The sequence below is a fragment of the Anolis carolinensis genome, chromosome 5, assembly GCF_035594765.1.
Source record: "Anolis carolinensis isolate JA03-04 chromosome 5, rAnoCar3.1.pri, whole genome shotgun sequence".
Lineage (NCBI taxonomy): Eukaryota > Metazoa > Chordata > Lepidosauria > Squamata > Dactyloidae > Anolis > Anolis carolinensis.
Window position 1 is genome coordinate 203,981,243 of NC_085845.1, and position 27,375 is coordinate 204,008,617.

The following is a 27,375-nucleotide window of genomic DNA, read 5'->3' on the forward strand; positions in this document are numbered from 1 at the left end:
ATAAATAATTAATTTTAGACTTAGGCTCGGCCAAAGTCTGACATGACTTGAAGGCACACAACAACAACAACAACAATCCTAATTAACTTGACTATCTCATTGGCCAGAAGCAGGCCCACACTTCCCATTGAAATCCTGATAGGATTATGTTGGTTAAAATTGTTTTCATTTTTAAATATTGTATTGTTCTTTCGTTGTTGTTGTTGCACTACAAATAAGACATGTGCAATATGTGTGTGTGTGTGTGTTTATATATATTTATATATACAATATAATTTACAATAATATATAATAATTATAACATTGTATATACATATAATATTCATAATATTATATTGTAATACGATATAATACTAATAATACAATATAATAATATTAATTATATATTATATTTTACATGTAATATTACCAATAATATTACAATATATTGATACAGTACAATATAGTAATTTATTACCAGTATTGTGCTATGCTAATAGTATAATATTGTATGTAAATTTAATTTGTAAGCCGCTCTGAGTCCGCTTCGGGGTGAGAAAGAAGGGCGGCATATAAATGTAGCAAATCTATATCTATAAAAGAGTGATGGCATCACGGCAGCGGACAAAACAACAAAAGTAAACACCCCACAACCTCGAAAATTGACATCACAACCCCTCATCCATGCCTCTAGGTTGATACAACAAAAAGAAAAGAAAAATAAAGTCCTAATTAGAGGGGGAGGAATAATTGTTTTTATCCAATTGCTGCCAGTTAGAAGGCTAAGCTCCGCTCACTTGGTCTCCTAGCAACCCACTCATCTCAGGGGACCCTTTACCTTAACTACTACCAATTCCTCAATTATTTCCCATACCACCAGACTTCGCCACAGCAACGCGTGGCTGGGCACAGCTAGGAAATAAATAAATGTGCAGTATGCATAGGAATTTGTTTGGTTTTTGTTTTTTTTCAAATGATAATTCGGCCCCTCAACAGTCTGAAAGATTGTGGACCGGCCCTCGGCTTAAAAAGTTTGGGGACCCCTGTTATAGATGAACTCGAAGTGTGGAAATTGAATAATTGTATTTGTTGGGTTCTTTAAGATGAACCCTTGCACTTCTTAAACAAACGTCTCCCGGCAGATTTCAAGGGGATTTGCTTCTGAAAAACGAGGTATTATATATTTGAGGAGTTTGTTTTGTTTACTTCTTGTTTACACAGAGTGGCAGAGGGCCAGGGTTTGGACAAGCTTTCTTCCTTGGTCCTGGTTGCCATGCCAGCCGAGGTGACAACACAAACACAACCAGCAGGCCAGGAAAGTTTGCTTGCAGCAGATGCCAGGCAATGTTTCCAGCAGCAGAATCTGCCATTTGAGATCCAAAAAGAGCTATAAAAATAAGAGGAATCACAGGGTTGTTTCCGGGCTGAATGGCCATGTTGCAGAAGCATTCTCTCCTGACGTTTCGCCTGCATCTATGGCCGGCATCCTCGGAACCTCAGGCCCCTTCCTTTTCCCCCTCAGCCGCTTAAGCGGCTGAGGGGGAAAAGGAAAGGGCCTGAGGTTCCGAGGATGCCTGCCACAGATGTGGGCGAAACGTCAGGAGAGAATGCTTCTGCAACATGGATACACAACCCTGAAAACACACAACATCCCTGCAAATCTACATTGATTATGATTTTATTCTCACATTGCACTTCCCGCAAAGACCACTAGGTGGCAGGCTTGGCTTTCCTGGTCTGCTTCATACATTTATACCAGTTTCATACCAATTTATACCAGTTTCATACCACTTGAAACCCTATCTACACTGTAGAATGAATGCAGCTGGGCACAGCTTGGACTGCAATGGCTCAATGTGTCGTAATCTTGGGATTTGTAGTTTGCTAAGGATCCAGCACACATTAAGCAGAGAAGGACGAAGACCTTGGAGAACTACAACTCCCAGGATTCCATGTTGGTTCGAGGGGCGTCAAACTGCATTCCATCTACAACAATGTAGACGCACCCCAATATCTCACCAAACTACAACTCCCACGATTCCCTAGCATCGAGCCATTGTAGCTAATGTGGCGCCAAACTGTGTTAATTCTACAATGTAGACACACCCTAAGTATCTCATAGAATCATAGAGATGGAAGAGACTACAAGGGTTATAAAAGACTAGCTGTGGCCGGCCACGCGTTGCTGTGGCAAAGTGGTGGTGGTATTGGTTAAAAATTGTTGTGTAATTTTTATTTGACGTTATTTGCATTTTTTTAATTAATTTTATTGTAAGTTATCTTTTTATTTATTATATTTTATTATTTTCTTGTATTATTTTTAGTTATTTTCTGTTATTATAGTATTTTATTGTATTAATTTTTAAGTGTTTTTTATTAAAAAAAATTTGGGTTGCTAGGAGACCAAGTTGGAGGAGCTTAGCCTTCTAACTGGCAGCAATTGGATAATAGCAATTAATCCTCTCTCTCTCTAATTAGGACTTTATTTTTCTTTTCTTTTTGTTGTATCAACCTAGAGGCGTGGATGATGGGTTGTGTTGTCAAATTTCGAGGTTGGGGGGCCTGTAGTTTTGTTGTTTTGTGGGTCGCCTTGATGCCAGCATTCTTTTATATATATAGATAGTATTATTAGTTGGTAGCAATTATTCTGTAATCCACCTTGAGCCATTATTATCCAGCCCAACCTCATTCTGCCAGGCAGAAAGACACAATTCAAGCCTTCCCGAAAGATGCCCATCATCCAGCCCCTCACCAAACTATAACTCCCATTATCTCATAGAATTAGAGCCATGTGGTGCCATGCTACATTCCTTCTACGGTGATTGCAGATACACCCAATAGCTCACCAAACTACAACTCCCAGGATCTCATAGCAGTGCAGCTTTAAAATCCCAAAAAACTAAAACTCCCAGGAGTCCATAATACTATGGAGCCATGGCAGTTCAAAATGTGCCATGCAACATTCATTATATGATGAAATAGCTCACTGAACTACAACTCTCATCATCTCATAACAGTGTAGCTTTAAAATCCCACAAAATTACAACTCCCAGGAGTCCATAATACTACAAAGCCAAGGCAGTTCAAAGTGGTGCCAAGCTGCAGTAGAGTCTCACTTATCCAACATAAATGGGCCGGCAGAACGTTGGATAAGCGAATATGTTGGATAGTAAGAGAGATTAAGAAAAAGCCTATTAAACATCAAAATAGGTTATGATTTTACAAATTAAGCACCAAAACAACATGTTATACAACAAATTTGACAAAAAAAGTAGTTCAGTACGCAGTAATGTTATGTTGTAATTACTGTATTTACAAATTTAGCACCAAAATATCACGATATATTGAAAACATTGACTACAAAAATGTGTTGGATAATCCAGAACGTTGGATAAGTGAGTGTTGGATAAGTGAGACTCCACTGTATCTTCATTCTATGATGATTGTAGATGCACTCAATAGCTCATCAAACTACAACTCCCAGGATCTTATAATAGTGTAGATTTGAAATCCGACAAAACTACAACTCCCAGTAGTCCATAATACAATGGAGCTATGGCAGTTCAAAGTGAGACCAAACCGTTTTCATTCTACGGTGATTGTAGATGCACCCAATAGCTCACCAAACTACAACTCCCATCATCTCATAGAAGTGTAGCTTTAAAATCCCAGAAAACTACAACTCCCAGGAATGCATAATACTATAGAACCATGGCAGTCCAAAGTGGTGCCAAACTACCTTCATTCTACGATGATTGTAGACGCACCCAATAGCTCACCAAACTACAACTCCCAGAATCTTATAATAGTGTAGATTTGAAATCTGACAAACTACAACTCCCAGGAGTCCATAATACTATGGCGTCATGGCAGTTCAAAGTCCTGCGATTTGTTTTACAGTGATTGCAGAGGCACCGATTAGCTCACCAAACTACAACTCCCATCATCTCATACCGTGTTTCTCCGAAAATATGACAGTGTCTTATATTAATTTTTGCTCCCAAAGATGCGCTAGGTCTTATTTTCAGGGGATGTCTTATTTTTCCATGAAGAAGAATTCACATTTATTGTTGAGTAAATGAACATTTATTATATACTGTACAGTAGTTGTCATCACAAACCAGCATAACCAGACAAATTGTGAATCTTATCAAGAATTTCTTGTTACTACCATTATTTCCATGTACAACACTCTATGGTACGTACATTTACCATTCCTGCATGCTCTGGTGTTCTGTTTGGCAGGCATGCTTCCAAACAAAAACTTTGCTAGGTCTTACTTTTGGGGGAGGCCTTATATTTAGCAATTAAGCAAAACCTCTATTAGGTCTTATTTTCTGGGGATGTCTTATTTTAGGGGAAACAGGGTAGCAGTGTAGCTTTAAAATCCCAGAAAACTACAACTCCCAGGTGTAGATTTGAAATCTGACAAAAATACAACTTCCAAGAGTCCATACTATTGAGCCATGGTGGTTCAAAGTGGTGCCAAGCTGCCTCCATTCTACTATGATTTGAGATGCACCCAATAGTTCACCAAACTACAGCTCCCAGGAATCCATAATAATATAGAACCATGGCAGTCCAAAGTGGTGCCAAAGTACCTTCATTCTGGGGTGATTGTAGATGCACCCAATAGCTCACCGAACTACAACTCCCAGGATCTTATAGTAGTGTAGATTTGGAATCCGACAAAACTACAACTCCCAGTAATCCATAATACAATGGAGCTATGGCAGTCCAAAGTGAGACCAGAATCCGTAATACTGTAGAACCATGGCAGTCCAAAGAGGTGCCAAACCATTTTCATTCTACGGTGATTGGAGATGCACCCAATAGCTCACCGAACTACAACTCCCAGGATCTCGCAGCACTGAGCCAGTGTAGCTGGACCCCAAGTTTCTAGACCTCAAGGAGGGGAAGAGGATATGGGGAGCAAGTGGAGAGAAAAGTGGGGAGACTGGGATCAGAAGGCCACGAACCTGGAGGAGGAGGCGGACCGTGGAGGAGCGCTGCAGCGGACCGCGGGGAGGACTGCAAGAGCCACAATCGCCCCCCACTGCCTCCCTCCCAAAGACGTCCAGGCCGGCCCCCATTGTTGACGGCGTCTCCTAGCAACCGGACCCACGGGACCGCCCCCTCCCTCCCCCCCCCCCCCCCCAAGCCTCAGGCGGCGCCCAAACAAGGGCGGCGCCTGGTTCCCTTCCAAAGACTCCGGAGCAGAGAAGGAGGCACTAGATAGGCTCTCCCCTTGAGGACGCAGGCAAAGAAACCCCACCCAAACATTGGGAAGCACTGGGTTGCTGTGGCCATGTTCCAGAAGCATTCTCTCCTGACGTTTCGCCCACCTCTATCTATTGCAGGCATCCTCAGAGGTTTATATTGTAGATCTGTAGAAGAATGTCCAGGGTGGGAGAAAGAAGGAACTCTTTGTTGCAGGCCAGCATGAATGTTGTACCGGAGTTGAATGAAAAGTAATGCCTCCACCTTCGTGACTTGGGTTTGGATGGGAGTATTTTAATAAATCAAACACAGAAATAACCCTTGAACTACCACTATTCACTTTTCCACACAATCACCAGACAATTGGATGCATTTCTGCCAAGGATGAACACGTTTTCCAAAGCTGTCACGGAAGAAGTCGACACTCGGTTTCTGCAACCGGCGTCTCACAGTTCTCTCAACGTCTCAACGTTTCATTTCAGGCATCAGCATCCTGGGTACCCATCATGCACAGATCTTCCGGTAGCCAAGTAAAGCAATCATGTGACCCACACGTTTTTGTGAAATGCCGATTATGCTTGAAATTTCTCTCACTCGTCCTGAATCAATCTGTCAACCTTTTGCTTGTGAAACTCGGTTGCTGTCACAGGACGTCCAACTCTTTGTTTGTCACGCAAGTCAGATGTTCCCACCTCAACGTCTTTAAACTCACTCGCCCAATGACGCACAGGACTCACATCAACACAATCACCATAAACAGCTTGCATTCTCTGATGAATCTCTTTGGGGTGACACCTTCTGCGGTCAAGAATTCAATGAGTGCATGTTGCTTAAGTCGCATGGACTGACTGCCTGTGCAGGGTTCCATACTTCGCACTTTAACAACACAACCGTTCAATGCTAAGGCTTCCCACCAATGGAACAGTAGAGGAGAGTCTACTGAACAAGCCAGTACTTTCTGCAGACCAGGGCTGACATCTGTTGAGTTGTGAAGGTGGAGGCATTACTTTTCATTCAACCCTCATATCTGTAGAATAATGTCAAGGGTGGGAGAAAGAACTCTTGTCTATTGGAGGCAAAGGTGAATGTTGCAATTGATCACCTTGATTAGCACATTCCAGACAGGAAACTATCAGGGTCAACTAACCTCCCAACAAAGGATTCCCCCAGGCAGGAAGCACAAATTTGACCTACGTCTTATAATTGACCATATGGAGCCCCCAGTGGCACAGTGGGTTAAAGCCTTGCGACCTGAAGGTTGGGTTGCTGACCTGAAGGCTGCCAGGTTCGAATCCAACCCGAGGAGAGCACGGATGAGCTCCCTCTGTCAGCTCCAGCTCCCCATGCGGGGACATGAGAGAAGCCTCCCACAAAGATGGTGTGAAAACATCAAAACATCCGGGCAATGTCCCCTGGGCAACATCCTTGCAGACGGCCAATTCTCTCACACCAGAATCGACTTGCAGTTTCTTAAGTCGCTCCTGACACAGAAATAATAATAATAATAATAATTGACCATGTCTACCTTGAAGTCCTGTTTACTGGTATTTGAATCCTTGATGGAGTATATTGATTTGGATTTGTAATTTTATGTCTGTTTTTAGTAGAATTGTTTTGGTTCTGTCTTATGATGTTGTTTATAATGTTTACTATGTTTAACTTTGGTGTATGGAGTTTTTTTTGACAATTGAATGTTTTTTATGTTTCTGTTGGAAACCACCCTGATTCCTCTCGAGGAGATGGAGCAGTATATAAATAAAGTTTTATTATTACAGTAGAGTCTCGCTTATCCAATCTTCGCTTATCCAACGTTCTGGATTATCCAACGCAGTCTGCCTCCTGCCTGGATTCACAGGTGTTTCTCTAGGCAGCAAGGACTGAACTTGTTATGGATTTAACTTTTTACACTGTTGTTACTGTAACTTCATTTTATGCAAGTCTATCTTTATTTGTAGACAATTTTTTAGTAGTCAATGTTTTCAATACATTGCAATGTTTTGGTCCTAACTTCGTAAATACAGTAATTACTACATAATGTTACTGTGTATTGAGCTGCTTTTTCTGTCAATTTGTTGTATAACATGATATTTTGGTGCTTAATTTGTAAAATCGTAACGTAATTTGACGTTTAATAGGCTTTTCCTTAATTCCTCCTTATTATCCAACATTTTCGCTTATCCAACATTCTGCCGGCCCGTTTATGTTGGATAAGTGAAACTCTACTGTATTATTAGTAGAGTAGAGTCTCACTTATCCAAGCTAAACAGGCCGGCAGAACCTTGGATAAGCTAATATCTTTTATAAACATTGACTACAAAAATGCATTGGATAATCCAGAACCTTGGATAAGCTAATATCTTTTATAAACATTGACTACAAAAATGCATTGGATAATCCAGAACCTTGGATAAGCAAGTCTTGGATAAGTGAGACTCTACTGTACAGTAATTACTACATAACATTACTCTGTATTGAACTGCATTTTCTGTTGACTTGTTGTAAAACATGATGTTTTGGTGCTTAATTTGTAAAATCATAATGTAATTTGACGTTTAATAGGCTTTTCCTTGATCCCTCCTTATTATCCAACATTTTCGCTTATCCAACATTCTGCCGGCCCGTTTATGTTGGATAAGTGAAACTCTACTGTATTATTAGTAGAGTAGAGTCTCACTTATCCAAGTTAAACGGGCCGGCAGAACCTTGGATAAGCTAATATCTTTTATAAACATTGACTACAAAAATGCATTGGATAATCCAGAACCTTGGATAAGCTAATATCTTTTATAAACATTGACTACACAAATGCATTGGATAATCCAGAACCTTGGATAAGCAAGTCTTGGATAAGTGAGACTCTACTGTACAGTAATTACTACATAACATTACTCTGTATTGAACTGCATTTTCTGTTGACTTGTTGTAAAACATGATGTTTTGGTGCTTAATTTGTAAAATCATAATGTAATTTGACGTTTAATAGGCTTTTCCTTAATCCCTCCTTATTATCCAACATTTTCGCTTATCCAACATTCTGCTGGCCCGTTTATGTTGGATAAGTGAGACTGTACTGTATTATTATTATTATTATTATTATTATTTACGCTGTAGAATTATCACAGTTTGGCACTGCTTCATCTGCCATGGCTCAGTGCTGTGGAATCCTGGGAGCTGTAGTTTCACAAGGTCTTTGTCTTTTTTGCAAAGGAGTGCTGGTACCTCGCCATACGACAACTCCCAGGATTTCACACAATCAAGTCAGGTTAATTCAAATGCAAACCGCTTGCAAAGAAAAGCATCCTGACAGTTTTCAGAAGATGGTAAGAGAGTGGCCTTGTTTGAGGTCCCAAGACCAAGGTGCTGGATGGAAACAAAGGAGATATTCTCAGAGATTTCTGCTCAGAAAAAGAATTTATTGTTATCTCAGGAGAAGAGGAACATCAGAGAAGACAAAAAAACTGACAGAACCAACACCCTAACCCACCCATGTGCTTCATTTGCTTTATTCTCATCTCATGGAAATGAATAGACTCAGCCAAGGAAGATGTCCTTCATTAGAAGAGCTTCATTCTGAGCCCTGAGGTTTGTTCAATGCCCAAGCAAGGAGGTGGCTCTGAAGAGGAACGCTTTTCGCCATGGAAGGAAAAGAAGGTTTGGATTCACCTTCTTTGAGCAGGTTTTATGGAGCAAACTGGGATTACAGAATGGGAGGAATCAAAAGAAGGGAAAGGTACAGACATTGGGCAGCCAATGAGAAGAAAAGAACAAAGCATCTGGGATTTGAAAGAGACCACCAGGAATGGGAGAAGTTCCAGGTCTCTCCTTGATGCTGGAGCCTTTGGGGAATGTGGTGCCTTGCTGGGTGCAGCCTTCTTCCGCTGGTTCAAGGGATGTCCTCTCTTCATGCCCCATTTGTTGCTGTGATGAAAGTGTATTGGGAAAAATATAATGCTTGTATTGGAAACTATATATTGAACGTAATCATATTAGAAGTAGAAATAGGAAAAATGTAATCACAAGCAGACTGTGTGCATATAGCCCCAAAATACACTCTGCTCAGCAAATAACAGTCTCCCCATGAGCAGTGACCAAAGTTCACCCTGAGTGCCAGAGACATATGTTAAGTGTCAACAAGAATAGATAAGCTAATGGACAAAAGACAAAATAAGGCTTTTTGGGATGTCAAGATAAGACCTGGTGCCATGTAGGAGTGCTAATGACTCTCTGACAAGCTAAGGTAGGGGGGAATTCCTTAATTAATGGATCCTGAGAGCTTAGATGGGATTTCCTTAGGGTCAGAATAATAATAATAATAATAATAATAATAATAATAATTATTATTATTATTATTATTATTATTATTATTTTATTCTTATACCCCGCCCCATCTCCCCGAAGGGACAGAACAATAAAAACAAGACAAGAAAACCAATAAAAGCAATAATCAAACCATAAAAACAAGTCATAAAAACCACATACAAGATAAAATGTTAAAATCATGGATTAGGTTCAAAGAGGGTCAGAGGTCTTGAAAGTAACCTATATTTTAGGAAAATGCAAAAACAGCTTTTAGTAAAGTGCCAAGTAAGACTCTTTTGACACTAATTGGTGATGGATAATGCCTCTATGATCTAAATAGATGAATGCAAAAATAGTATATAAGGGCCTGTGTTTCTTTGTTCTGTACCTTCGCTTTCCTGATTACAGGAGAAGGTCCTTTTCTTATTGCTTATTCTCTCTGGCCACTGAGAATAGACGTCTTTTTTTCTACAGCCACCGGAACTCACTTTGTCTCATTACCTCAAACCTTTGTCGGCCATTTCAGCTGAAGGCCCATCACAGGCCTAGTATGCCGCTCGGTACTTGCACAGGTATGGATAGGTGCCGGAGCAACTATATTGCATCCACCTGGTAGAAGCTGTAAAGCAAACAGACAAAAGAGGAGACAATGAAAGTGATGCGCCCATAACCCTGATGAGTTGGTTCTCCTCTAACATCTCGTGGCATCCCAGCCAAGAAGAAGAGAGTTCCTCTGCTCCCAGGAGTTTCCCAGCCCATCCCCTCCATACGCACCTGATGGATTCTGTACATTGCAAAGCGCAGCACACTGGTTGGATGAGCTGACAGGTCTGTTCTTGTCCCAGAGAGGAGATCCAGGAATGTATTCAAATCCGTCACTCCATCCCCACACAGGCTTCTGCGACAGAGAGAAAAGAACATTTCCATCAATGCGTGGGGCCTTTGAGCTTCTGCAAGAGGAAGAAAAGACTGTTTTGTGAATGCAGGAGTCTTTGAGCTTCTATGGAAGAGAAAAGAGCATTTCTACGTACTGAGGGAGAGGCTGTTGCACGAGAAAACCTGCCCCGAGTCCTTGGGACGTCTAGTTTACCTGGGCCAGGTCACCGCTCATTGAAGTCTCCTTCCCCCCCCCCTCTTTTTTCTCTCTCTCTGGCGCCTGCCAGAGCACTAACCCAATGAAAGGCAAAGAGCACTCCTTAGATGCCTTGCCATCGTCTTCCTCTGAAGGTTTATGATGTGCCGTGACAACCAGGGGTAGATTACCCCTGGCCATGACTTACCGGGGAGCCTGGCTTGTTAAAGGTACTTTGGAAAACTATGTCTCTCATGTATATAATTTTTCCTTACCACTCCATGTTTTTTCCCTATGTGTTCCTATTTTGCCTATATGTTGTGTTAACCTAATGTTTTATGCTTGTGAAATCCCCATTCCTTCCCTTTGGGGGAAACTGTGTTCCTGAACCCAAAGATGTCTTGCATCCCACACAATTACATAGTCTGGGGGAGAGAAACTAAGCTGGGAGCTTCCTCATCAAGTTCCCAGTTTCACTTATATTTTTGGACTTTATCTGGACATTGCAACACAATACTTCTATTCCTGCGGGGAAATCACCTCTCCCTGCCCTCGGGGAAGAACCCATTTCACCACCTGCGCCTTTGATGAACGGGACCTCTTGCATCGGAAGGAAATCCGCATTTCTACAGCCAAAACCCATCCTCTGTCATTTTTGCATGATTGTATTAATATATGATGCTTTGTTTCTCTGGGGTCTGGAATCGCCAGGCCAGCCCTCTTAACGGGCCATGTCATGTTCATCTCACGATCATCAAACTTGATGATCGTGCCTTCTAACGACTTAGACGAAGGGTTAGAAGGCACGATCATCAAGTTTGCAGATGACACCAAACTGGGAGGGATAGCTAACACTCCAGAAGACAGGAGCAGAATTCAAAACGATCTTGACAGACTAGAGAGATGGGCCGAAACTAACAAAATGAAGTTCAACAGGGACAAATGCAAGATACTTCACTTTGGCAGAAAAAATGGAAATCAAAGATACAGAATGGGGGACGCTTGGCTTGACAGCAGTGTGTGCAAAAAAGACCTTGGAGTCCTCGTGGACAACAAGTTAAACATGAGCCTACAATGTGATGCGGCTGCTAAAAAAGCCAATGGGATTCTGTCCTGCATCAATAGGGGAATAGCGTCTAGATCCAGGGAAGTCCTGCTCCCCCTTCTTCTATTCTGCCTTGGTCAGACCACACCTGGAATACTGTGTCCAATTTTGGGCACCACAGTTGAAGGGAGATGTTGACAAGCTGGAAAGCGTCCAGAGGAGGGCGACTAAAATGATGAAGGGTCTGGAGAACAAGCCCTATGAGGAGCGGCTTAAAGAGCTGGGCATGTTTAGCCTGCAGAAGAGAAGGCTGAGAGGAGACATGATAGCCATGTACAAATACGTGAGGGGAAGTCATAGGGAGGAGGGAGGGAGCTTGTTTTCTGCTGCCCTGCAGACTAGGACACGGAACAATGGCTTCAAACTACAGGAAAGGAGATTCCACCTGAACATCAGGAAGAACTTCCTCACTGTGAGAAGGGCTGTTCACCAGTGGAACTCTCTCCCCCGGACTGTGGTGGAGGCTCCTTCTTTGGAGGCTTTGAAGCAGAGGCTGGATGGCCATCTGTCGGGGGTGCTTTGAATGCGATTTCCTGCTTCTTAGCGGGGGGTTGGACTAGATGGCCCATGAGATCTCTTCCAACTCTACTATTCTATGATTCTATGATTCTATGATTCTATGATTCTATGGAACAATAGCCTTCCTGGGTGGGGCCAGAGACGCCCTCAATCATTTTGTTATTTTTCCTGTTCAGTAAAAGGAACCCCATTCATTGACACTTAATCATCTCTTGTCCCAGCCCATGCTGGCATGTGAGCCAAGCCCCTCTCTGTGATTGGTCAGAATTAAAGGCTTGGCTGCAACCTGCCAGTTTGTGTATAAAAAGGGCTATGAAACTGTATTCTGTATGCTATCTACTTTGTGAATGAATCACTAGCTAGCATCTTATCTGCAGATCATAAAATCTTCCTTGGCTGAAAATCACCTTTTCTCCTTGCTTGCTGGATGATTTCAATTGGGCCTGATCTGTATGCTCGCCATAGCAGGGACTTACTTAAAATGAGCAGCTCAGGCGGATCACTTGCCTGGGTTTCTGCCAACAGGCTTCTCCCTGGTCTCACTTCCAGGAGTTGCCTCCTAAAATGGGGCCAACAGTTGCCAAACAGGTAAGAGACCACAGCATGATCAGGAAGTAGAATGAGTTGAAAAGCAGAAACCACATCTGGGAGATGGATCCATTTAGGAGGCTTCCTTGGAACCTTTTTATCAGTTTGCTTTCCAAGCAGTGTTTGCGCAGTCAGCCAAGAGATCCCTCAAACATGAGAAAGAAACAGCGGATAATACCTTATTGAATTAATGGAGCTTATTTGTAATAGGATGGAGTCCCCGGTGGCACAGCGGGTTAAACCACTGAGCTGCTGAACTTGCTGACTGAAAGGTTAGTGGTTCGAATCCGAAGAGCAGGATGAGCTCCCGGCTGTTAGCCCTAGCTTCGGCCAACCTAGCAGTTTGAAAACATGCAAATGCTGCAGTAATGGATATGAAGATATGGAACTGACCAGTGGAACAGCCCCGACTATGCTCTTGAATCGCATGATTGACTCTGTTGTCAGAGTCAAATGTTTTAAATGTTTTAATTGTGTTTTAATTGCATTTTAATGTTTATTATTTAAATGACTGCTTTTGTACTTTGTTTTTAACTTTGAATTATTGCCACATTGTGAAGCCACCTCGAGTTCCCTCTGGGGTGAGAAAGGTGGGGTAAAAGTATCGTAAATAAATAAGTAAATAAATAAAATGTGAGTAGATCAATAGGTACCGCTCCAGCGTGCTTTTACGTGTGATCCGTTTGAGTGAGAAAATGGAGACCCCCCCCCATCCCCATCCCCATCCCAATGTTTTAAAAAGGGGTCTTACTCACCGAGGAGACAAGTGTGGCACGGAAACCAATCCAGACCGTGTGTTGTCTGCTGTTGCTCCTGATGTAAGCATTAATCTTTTCTTCCTCTATTGGTGACTTAATGGAAGCCAAGTGACCATCTCTCCAGTACTGGCAGGAATTCTGCAAGGAGAGAGACAAAAAAGACAAAAAATATTGGACATAACCTATTGGAAAATAACTGCACCCAGTCTCTGGGAACATACGGTTTTGGCAAATGTGAATATGTGGAGACCACCTTTTGAAAACCACTAGTCAAGAAAAGCACGACCTTGTTAGAAGTCAACCCTTTAAACAAGTGACATTCATAAGCATTCATGTAATGGCACACAGGTTACTCAGATGTTAAACTGAAGAACCATGTCTTCGAACTTCCAAGGAAAAAGACATGTTGCTACAAAATATATATTTGGTTAGCAGTGGATGGTTATTTCTTTGAAGTTGAAATTGCAGTTGCAGTTCTAATTGCCCCAAAGATATTTAGTCCCTGGAAACCTTTAAGTTTAAAATATGCACTCAGAGATAAAAAAAAAAAACAAAGTTGTCTTTGAAAAATAGCATAACTTGTTTACTCACAAACATCTTGTATTAATTCACCATAGAGGGACATTTCTTATTTAAAGTTCAAGATGTGATTTCGCTGTGTTGAGTACACAGGGTATCATTCTTAATCAATATACCATAGTATATACTCACTGAAGTCCATAAGTCATACTTCTCTACTGAAGTCCAAAATAGCAACATGCATCCACCTCCACTGAGGTGTAATGCAAACTGACTACAAAATGGAGTCCTGAGTCTGAACATGCTCAGCACAATCACATGTCTGTAGTTTCTCTCACACCAAAGAGGTACAGTCAAACCAGCAAGTCAACATACACATAGAATACAGCAAATATATACATTAACAAATCAATAGTGAAAGGCTTGGGAGGTTATTATTTCCAACCATTAGTGACTTACTTTATCTTGCAGATGATCAGCTCCAACAATTCTAGAATGAGATCTTGATCATAATCTCATTAACTCGTACCAGCTTAAGGGGGACACATTGTGTATTTATGTTGTTTCTTTGTTTAATTTTGTTGTTTGGGCTTCTCCCCATTTAAGCCGCCCCGAGTCCCCATGGGGAGATGGTGGTGGGGTATAAATAAAGTATTATTATTATTATTATTATTATTATTATTATTATTATTATTATTATCATCATCATCATTGGGTGAACTGCTGGACTTTTGTTGGCAATACCCAATGACTCAGTTTTTAATCTCATTTCTCACTAACATTCAGTTATATATAGGATGTGATTTTGCTGTGTTGAGTACACGGGGTATCATCCATCCACCTCCACTGAGGTTGGAAACAAACTCGCATCCACCTCCACTGAGGTGTGATGCAAACTGACTACAAAATGGAGTCCTGAGTCTGAACATGCTCAGTACAATCACATATCTATAACCCCTCCTACGCCAAAGAGGTACAGTCAAACTGGCAAGTCAACATACACATGGAAAACAGGTTAGCAAATATATACATTAACAAATCAATAGTGTAACATTTTTTAAATAAAACATTTGCAGTATCCATTTTATCTCATCCATTTCAGCACCACTCTTGGAGTACCTCCAGAGAACATTGTAATCAAATCAGCAAATTGGAAAATCAGTACAAGTCAAACCCACAAATGTATGCATGTATAACAGCACTGTGTCTGAAAGACCTGGACCATGTTGGGAATCACCCTGGACTACTCAAGTCTAAATGTAGTTAGATAGATGATAGAGTTAGATTGAGGGAATCCTTTCCCTGTTTCCAAAGCATGCCTAGACAGGCTTTACTGTGTTTCACTCTATCCTGTTTACGTCACATCCCTTACTTTGAAGTTAGTAGAAATGTGAATCTCCAGGGACACTAACTTCTCATTGGTCAGAATGTCTTTTATGGCCCCAATAAACTGGACCATTTTGGTTCTCTCTTCTCCCTTTGTTCTTCTAGCTAACAAGCAGCATCTTGCTGTCTCTCCTGGCAAGATGTAACTATTTAGATGTTTGTTATTTTTCCTTTCTTATTTTTCCTTAGAAACCAGTCTAGAGTAGACTAGATAGCTCCCAAGCCTTTCTATCTACAATGGAGTTCTTTTTACTTGAATAAATATTTTTCGAACTTTTACTGAGACTCTGCAATCGATGGCCATCCTCGGCTGAAAGGCTTCTCTTTGCTCACCCCATGTTGCATTTGAAAGCCTTTGCGTTTGCTACTCAGCTGCATTTTGGTGGAATCTCCCCCAGAAAGGGTTGAATTGGGTCTAACCGCTCAGAGATGAACACAACAGACCATTCCATATTCTGCTTGGGTTGCCTTAACTGGGGCCATTGGGTTAAAATCCATCACATACCTCAGCCTCTTGCCAACTGACAGCATCCTCCAGATATTCATAGCACACGCTCCGGTAGTAAAGGACCCCAGGAGGACACGGGGACCGGGGCCGAAGCAGCGACCGATCCCTGGCTTCTGCAAGAGACCAGAATCCCCTTTTAGAAAAGAAGAATAATAGGAGTGCCCCTTTCTTAATGCTGCAGATATGCTGTGCCAGGTGAGCCCAAAACAAAGTGAAGGGGACAAGGAACGAGGGCCCGATTTAATGTGATTAATAAATAGCAATAATGTGGAGAGTGAGTTTAATTAAATCAATAGCCTTAGTCTTTAGTGTTAGAAGGAGTCAACTGAAGAATCTGCCATGAGACTCCAAAAAATACTAGAAATTATGAATATGGATAAATTAATATATTTACTGGCAAATACTCAAGGCAAGCCAAAAAAACAAACAAATTGGGAATTAGTTAAAAAATTACATAAAAGAAGAAAATTGTAAATTGATAATATAATCATTATTTTGTGTATCATTGGAATGTTTTTAAGTTTTTGTCAAATATGTTGTGTTGTTGTTTTCGGGCTTGTCCCTGTTGTGAGCCACCCCAAGTCCCATCGGGGAGATGGGGCGGGATATAAAAATAAAGATTATTATTATTATTATTATTATTATTATTATTATTATTATTATTATTATTATTATCGTTCATCAGACAGGGGCGGAGGAGCCAACCAATCGTCTCAATATAAGTCTTTTTCTTTTCTTTCCTTTTTTAGGATAGAAAGGACACGAAGGAGAATAAATAAGAAAAAAGAGAAAAGAGCACAGTAGATATTAAGAGATTAATATACGAATCAACACACAATAGATGCAAGTCAATTTTATGTTTTTTTGTTGTATGTATGTAATCACAACTTAGACCTTCGGTGGTTCTGTTCTGTTTGTTTTTGTTTTTGTGTTTTTTTGTTTGTTTGTTTGTTTTCTTTTTCATTTTTTCTTCCTCTTTTTTGACTCTCTTTTTTATGCTATTTTTTCTTTTTTATATTATTTTTTTAAATAATAAAAAATTATTAAAAAAAAGAAAGAATCTGCCATGAGAAAACACAGGCTGTCAGGGCAATGAGACAGGACAGGGCAAGGCAACACAAGCAAGAAAACAGAAACCAATAATAAACAATCCCAGAATAAACAAGCCATCACCTTCATTAGAGATGGAAAGAAGTCTGTGTTAGGGTTGTTGTGTGTTTTCTGGACATGTTCCAGAAGTATTCTCTCCTGACGTTTCACCCACATCTATGGCAGGCATCCTCAGAGGTTGTGAGGTATATTGGAGAAACTAAAAAGCCAACTACTGTATATACTCAAGTATAAGCCTAGTTTTTTAGCCCTCTTTTAGGGCTGAAAAAGCTCCTCTCAGCTTATACTCTAGTGATGATCCTGGCCGGCTTCTATTCAGGTCGGCTTATACTTGAGTATATAGGTATTCAAAGTTGGACAGTCTTATCTTATTAAAGTCTTATTATTATCTTAGTAAAGGTAAAGGTTTCCCCTGACGTCAAGTCCAGTCGTGACCAACTCTGGGGGTGGTGCTCATCTCCATTTCTAAACTGAAGAGCGGGCGTTGTCCATAGACACCTCCAGGTCATGTGGCTGGCATGACTGCATGGAGCGCCGTTACCTTCCCGCCAGAGCGGTACCTATTGATCTACTCACATTCGCATGTTTTTGAACTGCTAGGTTGGCAAGAGCTGGGGCTAACAGCGAGCGCTCATTCCGCTCCCGGGATTTGAACCTGGCACCTTTTGGTCCGCAAGTTCAGCAGCTCAGTGCTTTAACACACTGTGCCACCAGGGGCCCATTATTATCTTAAATTATATAAATATTCAAAAACATTTAACCTACTGATGCCTCAAATAATGCAATTTTGTTAATATCTATTTTTATTTTTGAATTTGACCCGTAGCTGCTTCATTTCCCACCTTCGTCTTATACTCAAGTCAATAAGTTTTCCCAGTTTTTCTGGTAAAATTAGTTGCCTTGGCTTATATTCAGGCCGGCTTATACTCGAGTATATACAATATATAGTTCAGATATGTGGATGACACCTTCACCATTTGGAGCCATGGAGAGGAAGAACTCAGCAGGTTCCTGGACCACCTCAACAGCAACCACCCAAACATCCCATTCACCAAGGAAAACTGCCATTTCTAGATGTTCTGGTCATCCGCAAACCCAATCCACAACTGGGCCCCACAGTTGACAGAAAACCTACACACAGAGATAGATACCTTCATAAAAACTCCAACTGTCACCCAAGTCAAAAAAGAAGCACAATCAAAGCCCTGACAGACCGTGCACAAAGAATCTGCGAACCTCACCTCATCCAAGGTGAACTAAACCACCTAAACTGGGCACTACAGGCCAATGGAGACTCCACCACAGACATCAGAAGAGCTGCAAGGCCAAGAACAAGCCATGAGAGTCAAGACAAAGATCCACCCAGAGGAAAGGTGTTCTTGCCAGACATCAAGGGAACCACTGACTGCATAGGCAAACTGATGAAGAAACACAACCTAGAAACTATCTACAGACCCACCAAGAAAATCCAACCAATACTACGGTCAGCGAAGGACAAGAGGAATACTTTCAACTCTGCAGGAGTCTACCATATCCCATGCAGCTGTGGACAAGTCTACAGAAGGACCACCAAACGTAGACATGAATCAAGGAACATGAAAGGCACTGCAGACTGATTCAACCAAAGAAGTCAGCCATAGCAGAGCCCTTCATGAAGCAACCTGAATACAGGATATTATCTGAGAACACAGAAATGCTGGACCACTCTGACCACCATCATGTCAGACTACATAGAGAAGCCATTGAAATCCACAAACATGTGGACAATTTCAACAGAAGGGAGAAAACCATGAAAATGAACAAAAGCTGGCTACCAGTATTAAAAAAAAACCTCTAAAATCAGAACAGTAAATAAGGAAAACATGTTAGTGTGTTCTGTTGTTAGAGTGAAAATGTTAGATCAAGTTATGCTGTTGGGTGTTTGCAACTGTGTGTTTCTGGCAGAGCATTCCAGCAGCGCAAGGGTTAATCACAAGCTTGATTGATTGCCCGCAGGACCAATGGGTCAGGGCTTCCGTTTGAACTGTCTGACCATCATGAACTGAGGAATGCAGGAGGTGCCTGCTTGTACTGATAACAACTTTGGCGAGCGGAGAAGATGTGCCGTGTGTCCAGGGAGTTATGGCTTTGAGTAATTGTATATAGATTGTAAATAAAGCAATTAGACCTGCTGGGATCAGCAGTAAAACAATGACTGAGCTGTCGTTTTGTTGGTGCCACTTGTGCTGATGCATCAAGTGGTCCTTTGGGTGAGCAGACAGAGAGAACTGACTCATCAAAACAGTCAGGGTGGCGGATGATCGATTTATCTCCCTCTCCCCATCCCTGACACAACACTCTAAAAACAGAGGAATTCCAGACATGAATCAATCAGGAGCAACTAACGATTCTGAACAAAGGATTCCTCCAGGCAGGAGGAAGCCAGGAGAAGGTCCAGGGTGGGAGAAAGAACTCTTGTCTGTTGGAGGCCAGTGCTAATCAAGGTGATTAATTACAACATTCACACTGGCCTCCAACAGACAAGAGTTCTTCTCTCACCCTGGACTTTCCACAGATATATATAAACCTTCCTTGCTTAGTTTCTCCATATACCTCACAACCTCTGAGGATGCCTGCCATAGATGTGGGCGAAACGTCAGGAGAAAATACTTCTACAACATGGCCATACAACCTGGAAAACACACAACAACTCAAGACCAGGAATGTTTTGGGCAGAAGTCCCAATGCTCACCTTCCTATGAGAGGCTGAAGGCCAGGCAGCCCAGGAAGCAGAGGGCAAAATAGACGCCTGGTCCCATATTCCGGTTCTTCTGGAAGGAAAAAACAACAAGCATGAATAGTCCCCCCGCCTTCCCTTCCAAAGAAAACCAACCAGAACGGAATGCTGGATTCATTTCTTATTTTTCAGAGCTGAGCTGGAGGTGATGCTGGAGTCATGAATGTACTTCAATTCTTATATTTCAGAATTAGTATTAAATATTATTATTATTATTTACAGCATTTATATTCCGCCCTTCTCACCCCGAAGGGGACTCAGGGCGGATCACATTACACATAGAATCATAGAATCATAGAATCATAGAATAGTAGAGTTGGAAGAGACCTCATGGGCCATCCAGTCCAACCCCATTCTGCCAAGAAGCAGGAAATCGCATTCAAAGCACCCCCGACAGATGGCCATCCAGCCTCTGCTTAAAAGCCTCCAAAGAAGGAGCCTCCACCACGGCCCGGGGGAGAGAGTTCCACTGCCGAACAGCCCTCACAGTGAGGAAGTTCTTCCTGATGTTCAGGTGGAATCTCCTTTCCTGTCCTTTGAAGGCATTGTTCCATTGCGTCCTAGTCTGCAGGGCAGCAGAAAACAAGCTTGCTCCCTCCTCCCTATGACTTCCCTTCACGTATTTGTACATGGCTATCATGTCTCCTCTCAGCCTTCTCTTCTGCAGGCTAAACATGCCCAGCTCTTTAAGCCGCTCCTCATAGGGCTTGTTCTCCAGACCCTTAATCATTTTAGTCGCCCTCCTCTGGACGCTTTCCAGCTTGTCAACATCTCCCTTCAACTGTGGTGCCCAAAATTGGACACAGTGTGATTCCAGGTGTGGTCTGACCAAGGCAGAATAGAGGGAGAGCATAACTTCCCTGGATCTAGACGCTATTCCCCTATTGATGCAGGCCAAAATCCCATTGGCTTTTTTAGCAGCCGCATCACATTGTTGGCTCATGTTTAACTTGTTGTGCACGAGGACTCCAAGGTCTTTTTCGCACACACTGCTGTCAAGCCAGGCGTCCCCCATTCTGTATCTTTGATTTCCATTTTTTCTGCCGAAGTGAAGTATCTTGCATTTGTCCCTGTTGAACTTCATTTTGTTAGTTTCGGCCAATCATCTCTCTAGTCTGTCAAGATCGTTTTGAATTCTGCTCCTGTCTTCTGGAGTGTTGGCTCTCCCTCCCAGTTTGGTGTTGTCTGCAAACTTGATGATCGTGCCTTCTAACCCTTCGTCTAAGTCGTTAATAAAGATGTTGAACAGAACCGGGCCCAGGACGGAGCCCTGCTTGTGGCACTCCACTTGTCACTTCTTTCCATGATGAAGATGACGCATTGGTGAGCACCCTTTGGGTTCGTTCGCTTAGCCAATTACAGATCCACCTAACCGTAGTTTTGTCTAGCCCACATTTTACTAGTTTGTTTGCCAGAAGGTCGTGGGGGACTTTGTCGAAGGCCTTACTGAAATCCAGGTACGCTACATCCACAGCATTCCCTGTATCGACCCAACTCGTAACTCTATCGAAAAAAGAGATCAGATGAGTCTGGCATGACTTGTTTTTGGTAAATCCGTGTTGACTATTAGCAATGACCGCATTTGTTTCTAAGTGTTTGCAGACCACTTCCTTAATGATCTTTTCCAGAATTTTGCCTGGTATTGATGTGAGGCTGACCGGACGGTAATTGTTTGGGTCGTTCTTTTTTCCCTTCTTGAAGATAGGGACCACATTCGCCCTCCTCCAATCTGCTGGGATATCTGCTGACATATAGGCAAACATGCAATGCCTTTTAACATAGAACAAAGACATGACAAACATAGGCTCCGAGCGGACCTCGAACTCATGACCTCCTGGTCAGAGTGATTCATTGCAGCTGGTTGCAGCTGGCTTGCTCTCCAGTCTGTGCCACAGCCCGAGCCTATAGATATGACGTCATGCCTTGGGGTGGTTTATGACTACATAGTCTTCATCTTGAGCCTGATAGTGGTCTTGGCTTTATTCCTGACCCTTGTGATTCAAGTGGCACCACTCTCAGAAAAGAAGGCTCGGGCTGTGGCACAGGCTGGAGAGCAGCTGCAATCATTCACTGCAATGAATCACTCTGACCAGGAGGTCATGAGTTCGAGGCCCGCTCGGAGCCTATGTTTGTCTTGTCTTTGTTCTATGTTAAAAGGCATTGAATGTTTGCCTATATGTGTAATGTGATCCGCCTTGAGTCCCCTTCGGGGTGAGAAAGAAGGGCGGAATATAAATGCTGCAAATAAAATAAATAAATTAATTAATAATAAGGAAAATGGGCAACAAAGGGACAGAGGAAGATCTGGAGAAGATGGCCCGGTCTCACCTTTCTGCCTGCTTTGTTTTCCTCTCTGTGGATGATCCAAGGTCTCTCTCTGGAGGGTTTGTTGTATGATGTGTCGATCCCTGGAATATTTATAGGAAGGCAGATGAGACGCCTGCTATCTGAACAAACAAACCAAGTTAGTGTCACACCCCAAAGCAAAGACAATTTTCAGAAACTGTCCCACCCATGTTTGCAAACCTTCTGGGAAGCCAGGCATGGGGAAAATCCCCATGTGTGACACCTCAGGGCAGCATGAGCACTGGGAATCAGACACGAAGGCCAATAAACAATCTAATATCTTTATTAAGGAAATAAAGGAGACAACTAAAAATAAGCAGAGTATATAGTCCAGCAATAGTCCTTTCAGGAAAGGTCAAATATAGTCCAGTAATATGAAAGGAGATATCCAGTATTAGAGTTCAAAGTTTTAAATCCAATAACCGAAACACACTCAAACCTTTAGGCTGTTTGAGTGGGGATTAAGGCAAGATCTGTCAAAGAGTTCCAGGGCTCAAATCTGAGGCTAGGATGCAAGGCAAGGCAAAGTTAGTCGTGGTAAAGCTGAATCACTGTCCAGGCTTGACAGGGAGACAAGATGCAACACCAGTCTACTCGAGAGTAGCGCGCTGCAGAACTAGAGTCCATGTGAATTCCTCAACTGACACGTTGAACACCGCAAAGGCCAGTTGGCGTTCAGAACTTTTATGGGACTTTGCTCTCCTCCTCAGCCAGGTGTCTGAACTCTTTCCCAAGGGAAAATGACTAAAGTCGACAACTTGCCAGCTGCAATCCTCCCTGAGAACTCTCAAGGGAACCGGCTTAATTAACGCTTGCTTTCTCCGCTAATCGAGCGCTTCTCCTCAAAATCTGCTTTTCCGCGCGCGAAGCCTCCCAAAACAATTTGCGGTCAAACATAAGACTGGGCTAAGACTGTCAACAGGGGACATCTGGAAGGGAGCGGAATCATGCAGAAATGGCAGAAACCCCATCTCTTCTTCGGTCTGCTCCGTAATGGCGACGGGGTCATGACTCGGGGGTCTCTGAGACACTACACTTAGGATCTGTTATAGGGTGGTCTACAAGTCCCCAGTGGCACAGCTGCTGAGTTGCTGAACTTGCTGACCAAAAGGTTGTCAGAGTAATTGCAGCGCAGCAATAGTTGGATGGAGTCAGTGGAACGCAGAACGAAGAGACATCAGAGACGATGGTAAAACTGTGTACAAAGTTTTACTGACTTCAGTAATAATCAAGACAAACAGACTTGCAGACAATGGACACAGGACTTGACTCTCACTCTAGGCAGCACTCGACTCAGAACAGAACAGAACCAGCAATGCACAAACACTTGTGTCTGGACACTCCCCAGTTCCAGCCACACATCAAGGTCATTACAGCTTCTTAGGAATTAACTCTTTCCAGACTATGTTACACTCTGGATGATGCAATCAGTATGCAATACAGGAAAAACACAAATTTCATTTAAACACTACCAATACACAAATCCCACATTAACAAAGGTCAGCATTTCCAATCTGGGGAGCATAGTGAGCTCCCACTGTTAGCCCCAGCTTCTGCCAACCTAACAGTTTGAAAACATGCAAATGTGAGTAGATCAATAGGTACTGCTTCAACGGAAAGGTAGTGTCGCTCCATGCAGTCATGACAGTGACCACATGACCTTGGAGGTGTCTATGGACAACGCCGGCTCTTCAGCTTAGAAATGGAGATGAGCACCAACCCCCAGAGTCAGACATGTCAGGGGAAAACCTTTTACTTACAAGTTCAGGAAAATGTTTGAAATCAGAGAATAACAGAGTTGGAAGAGACCACATTGACTATCTAGTCCAACCCTTTACTGCCATGCAGGAAAAGCACAAAGTATCCCTGACAGATGGCCATCCAGCCTCTGTTTAAAAGTTTCCAAGGAAGGAGTTTCCACCAGACTCTCAAGGCAGAGAGTTCCACTGTTGAACAGCTCATAAGGTCAAGAAGTTCTTCCTAATGTTCAAGTGGAATCTCCTTTCCTGTAATTTGAACCCATGGCTCCATTGAGTCCTAGTTTCAACGGCAGCAGAAAGGAAGCATCTTCCTTAAGACATCCTTTCACATGGCTCTCATGTCTTCTCTCCACCTTCTCTTCTGAGGCTAAACAAACCCAGATCTTTAAGCCACTCCTCAGAGGGATTATTCATGATCTTCAAACCTTTGACCCTTTGAGTCTCCCTCTCCCTCTGGACATCTTCCAGCTTAGAGTCAATCTCTCTTTTGAACTGTGATGCCCAGAATTAGACACAATATTCCAGGTGAGATCATTTAACCTTTTTGTAGCCCAAACTAGTAATTTTTAATTTTTAGGACCTCAAAAAGACTAAACTTGATGTATTGTTAAAGGCTTTCATGGCCAGAATCACTGGGTTGCTGTGAGTTTTCTGGGCTGTATCACTGGCCATGTTACAGCAGCATTCTCTCCCAAAGTTTCACCTGCATCTGTGACTAATGGCATCTTCAGAAGTCTATTGGAAGTGAGGGAAGTGGAGTGTACATACTTGTGGAATAATGTCCAGGGTGGGAGAAAGAACCCTTGTTTGTTTAAAGCAAGTGTGAATGTTGCCATTAGCATGCTTGAATAGCATTGAGTAGCCATGAAGTTTGCAAAGCAGTGACGGACTCTGCATAGAGGTGCATTGGAACTTGGATGTTTTAAAAAAATTAACACAAAGATTCAAGGAACTAAACAAAAACACAGACACAAATTGACTTTGCAGAAACTTGGTTCATTTTTATTTATCAGTGGATCCAAGAAGAATTGGCCTTGGTTGCACATGTTGAAATATAGGAGTGGTGCACTTGGTTGAATGAGACAGTGTTTCTGGAGCCAAATAACATTGATGCTTCATAATAATAATAATAATAATAAGAAGAAGAAGAAGAAGAAGAAGAAGAAGTTCCTTGACAAAATTGAAAATTGAAGGAAAAGCTGACAAGGAGAAGACCTGGCTCTGGCTCACGAATGGGACCCTGAAGAAGGAGACAGAAGGCCTGATCCTTGCAGCCCAGGAACAAGCCATCAGAACAAAAAATAATAATAATAATAATAATAATAATAATAATAATAATAATGAGAAGACCTGGCTCTGGCTCACGAATGGGACCCTGAAGAAGGAGACAGGAGGCCTGATCCTTGCAGCCCAGGAGCAAGACATCAGGACAAAGGCCATTAATAATAATAATAATAATAATAATAATAGAAGACCTGGCTCTGGCTCACGAATGGGACCCTGAAGAAGGAGACAGAAGGCCTGATCCTTGCAGCCCAGGAGCAAGACATCAGGACAAAGGCAATTAATAATAATAATAATAATAATAATAATAATAGAAGACCTGGCTCTGGCTCACGAATGGGACCCTGAAGAAGGAGACAGAAGGCCTGATCCTTGCAGCCCAGGAGCAAGACATCAGGACAAAGGCAATTAAGGCCAAGATCGAAAAATCAGCTGATGACCCAAAATGCAGACTCTGCAAGGAAACCGACAAAACCATGGATCATATCCTCAGCTGCTGTAAGAAAATCGCACAGACAGACTACAAACAGAGGCACAACTATGTGGCCCAAATGATCCATTGGAACTTATGCCTCAAGTACCACCTCCCAGCAGCAAAGAACTGGTGGGATCACAAACCTGCAAAAGTATTGGAAAATGAGCACGCAAAGATACTGTGGGACTTCCGAATCCAGACTGACAAAGTTCTGGAACACAACACACCAGACATCACAGTTGTGGAAAAGAAAAAGGTTTGCATCATTGATGTCGCCATCCCAGGTGACAGTCGCATTGACGAAAAACAACAGGAAAAACTCAGCCGCTATCAGAACCTCAAGATTGAACTTCAAAGACTCTGGCAGAAACCAGTGCAGGTGGTCCCAGTGGTGATGGGCACACTGGGTGCCGTGCCAAAAGATCTCAGCCGGCATTTGGAAACAATAGACATTGACAAAATCACGATCTGCCAACTGCAAAAGGCCACCCTGCTGGGATCTGCACGCATCATTCGAAAATACATCACACAGTCCTAGACACTTGGGAAGTGTTCAACTTGTGATTTTGTGATACGAAATCCAGCATATCTATCTTGTTTACTGTGTCATAATAAAAGAAGAAGAAGAAGAAGAAGAAGAAGAAGAAGAAGAAGAAGAAGAAGAAGAAGAAGTTGTTTATTTGTATCCCGTCGCCATCTCCTCTGAAGCGGACTCGGGGCGGCTCACAGTAATATCAAATATAAAACAATAACAGTGTACAATACATCAACAAACAATGACATGCACCAGTAGTAGCATTTACACATTAACTAGAAAGAAAAAAAATACTTATTAAAAACATAGAATTAAAAACAGTGAGGCTGTAATAGTAGATCAGCAAAGTGCACACTATAAGTTGTGAATTCAAAACTTAGAAAAAGTGCTACAAGTTCGTTTGAGGTCAATCTGGGAAGAGAGGAGCCCTGAGCCAATGTCAAGTAACCAGGAGAAGTGCGACCAATATAAAAGGTCGAGGAATATAATTATGATTATGATGGGGATGGGCAATCTTAATGGTGTCCATTTATTCATTGACTTGTTTTATAGATTACTAGCTTGGAGACCCGGTGGTGCCCGGGTCATTTGAGAAAGGCATTGTTTGCCTGTGTTCCAAGTGTAGCCTATATCCAATGTCAGGTGGGTTCAGTGGGTGCGGGTGAGCTCCAACTCCCATATGCAAGTCCCATCGTCCAGTGTCCATCCCTCTCCAAACAGAGCCAGTATGTAGAGTAGGTCATGGGGGCTCCATGTACCATGTGTGGTCTTGATCAGTCATTTGTGTGGATCGCGGTGTTCTCAGGATGTGAGTGAAGGTATTGGAAGTCCCATCGTGCATGGTCCATCGTCCTCCAAACTGCACCTGTGTGTAGAGTGAGTCCTGGGTGTTGTCTGTGTCAAGTTTGGTCTTGATGAGACATTGAAGGTACTGCAAATCCCATAATCCTTGGTCCATCCTCCGTCAAACTGCTGCAGCATGTGTGCCTGGTTTGGTTCAGTTCTGTGATTTGTGGCAGTTGCTGTGGTCTCAAGAAGTGAGGGAAGGTACTGCAAATTCCATCATTCTTGGTCCATCCTGCCCCAATATACATCAGGACGTAAAGGGGGCCACAGGGGTTCTATGTGCCAAGTTT

The 27,375-nt window shown here is 42.4% G+C and overlaps 1 protein-coding gene and 1 long non-coding RNA gene across 2 annotated transcripts in view; both read right to left on the reverse strand.

Moving 5' to 3' along the window:
* The window catches only part of cimap1b (ciliary microtubule associated protein 1B), a 32,838-nt gene extending 27,756 nt beyond the window's left edge, over positions 1-5,082 (reverse strand). Inside the window, exon 1 of the mRNA XM_062983439.1 lies at positions 4,961-5,082. The gene's annotated coding sequence lies outside the window, so the exon portion shown is untranslated. The remainder of the gene's footprint in view (positions 1-4,960) is intronic.
* A 3,520-nt stretch (positions 5,083-8,602) lies between these two features.
* LOC103281228 (uncharacterized) lies at positions 8,603-10,387 on the reverse strand. Its single transcript, XR_010006465.1, has 3 exons — positions 10,273-10,387; positions 10,000-10,117; positions 8,603-9,117 (listed from the first exon to the last, which is right to left on the reverse strand). It is a non-coding gene; the product is annotated as an uncharacterized LOC103281228 (long non-coding RNA).
* Positions 10,388-27,375: the final 16,988 nt, after the last annotated feature.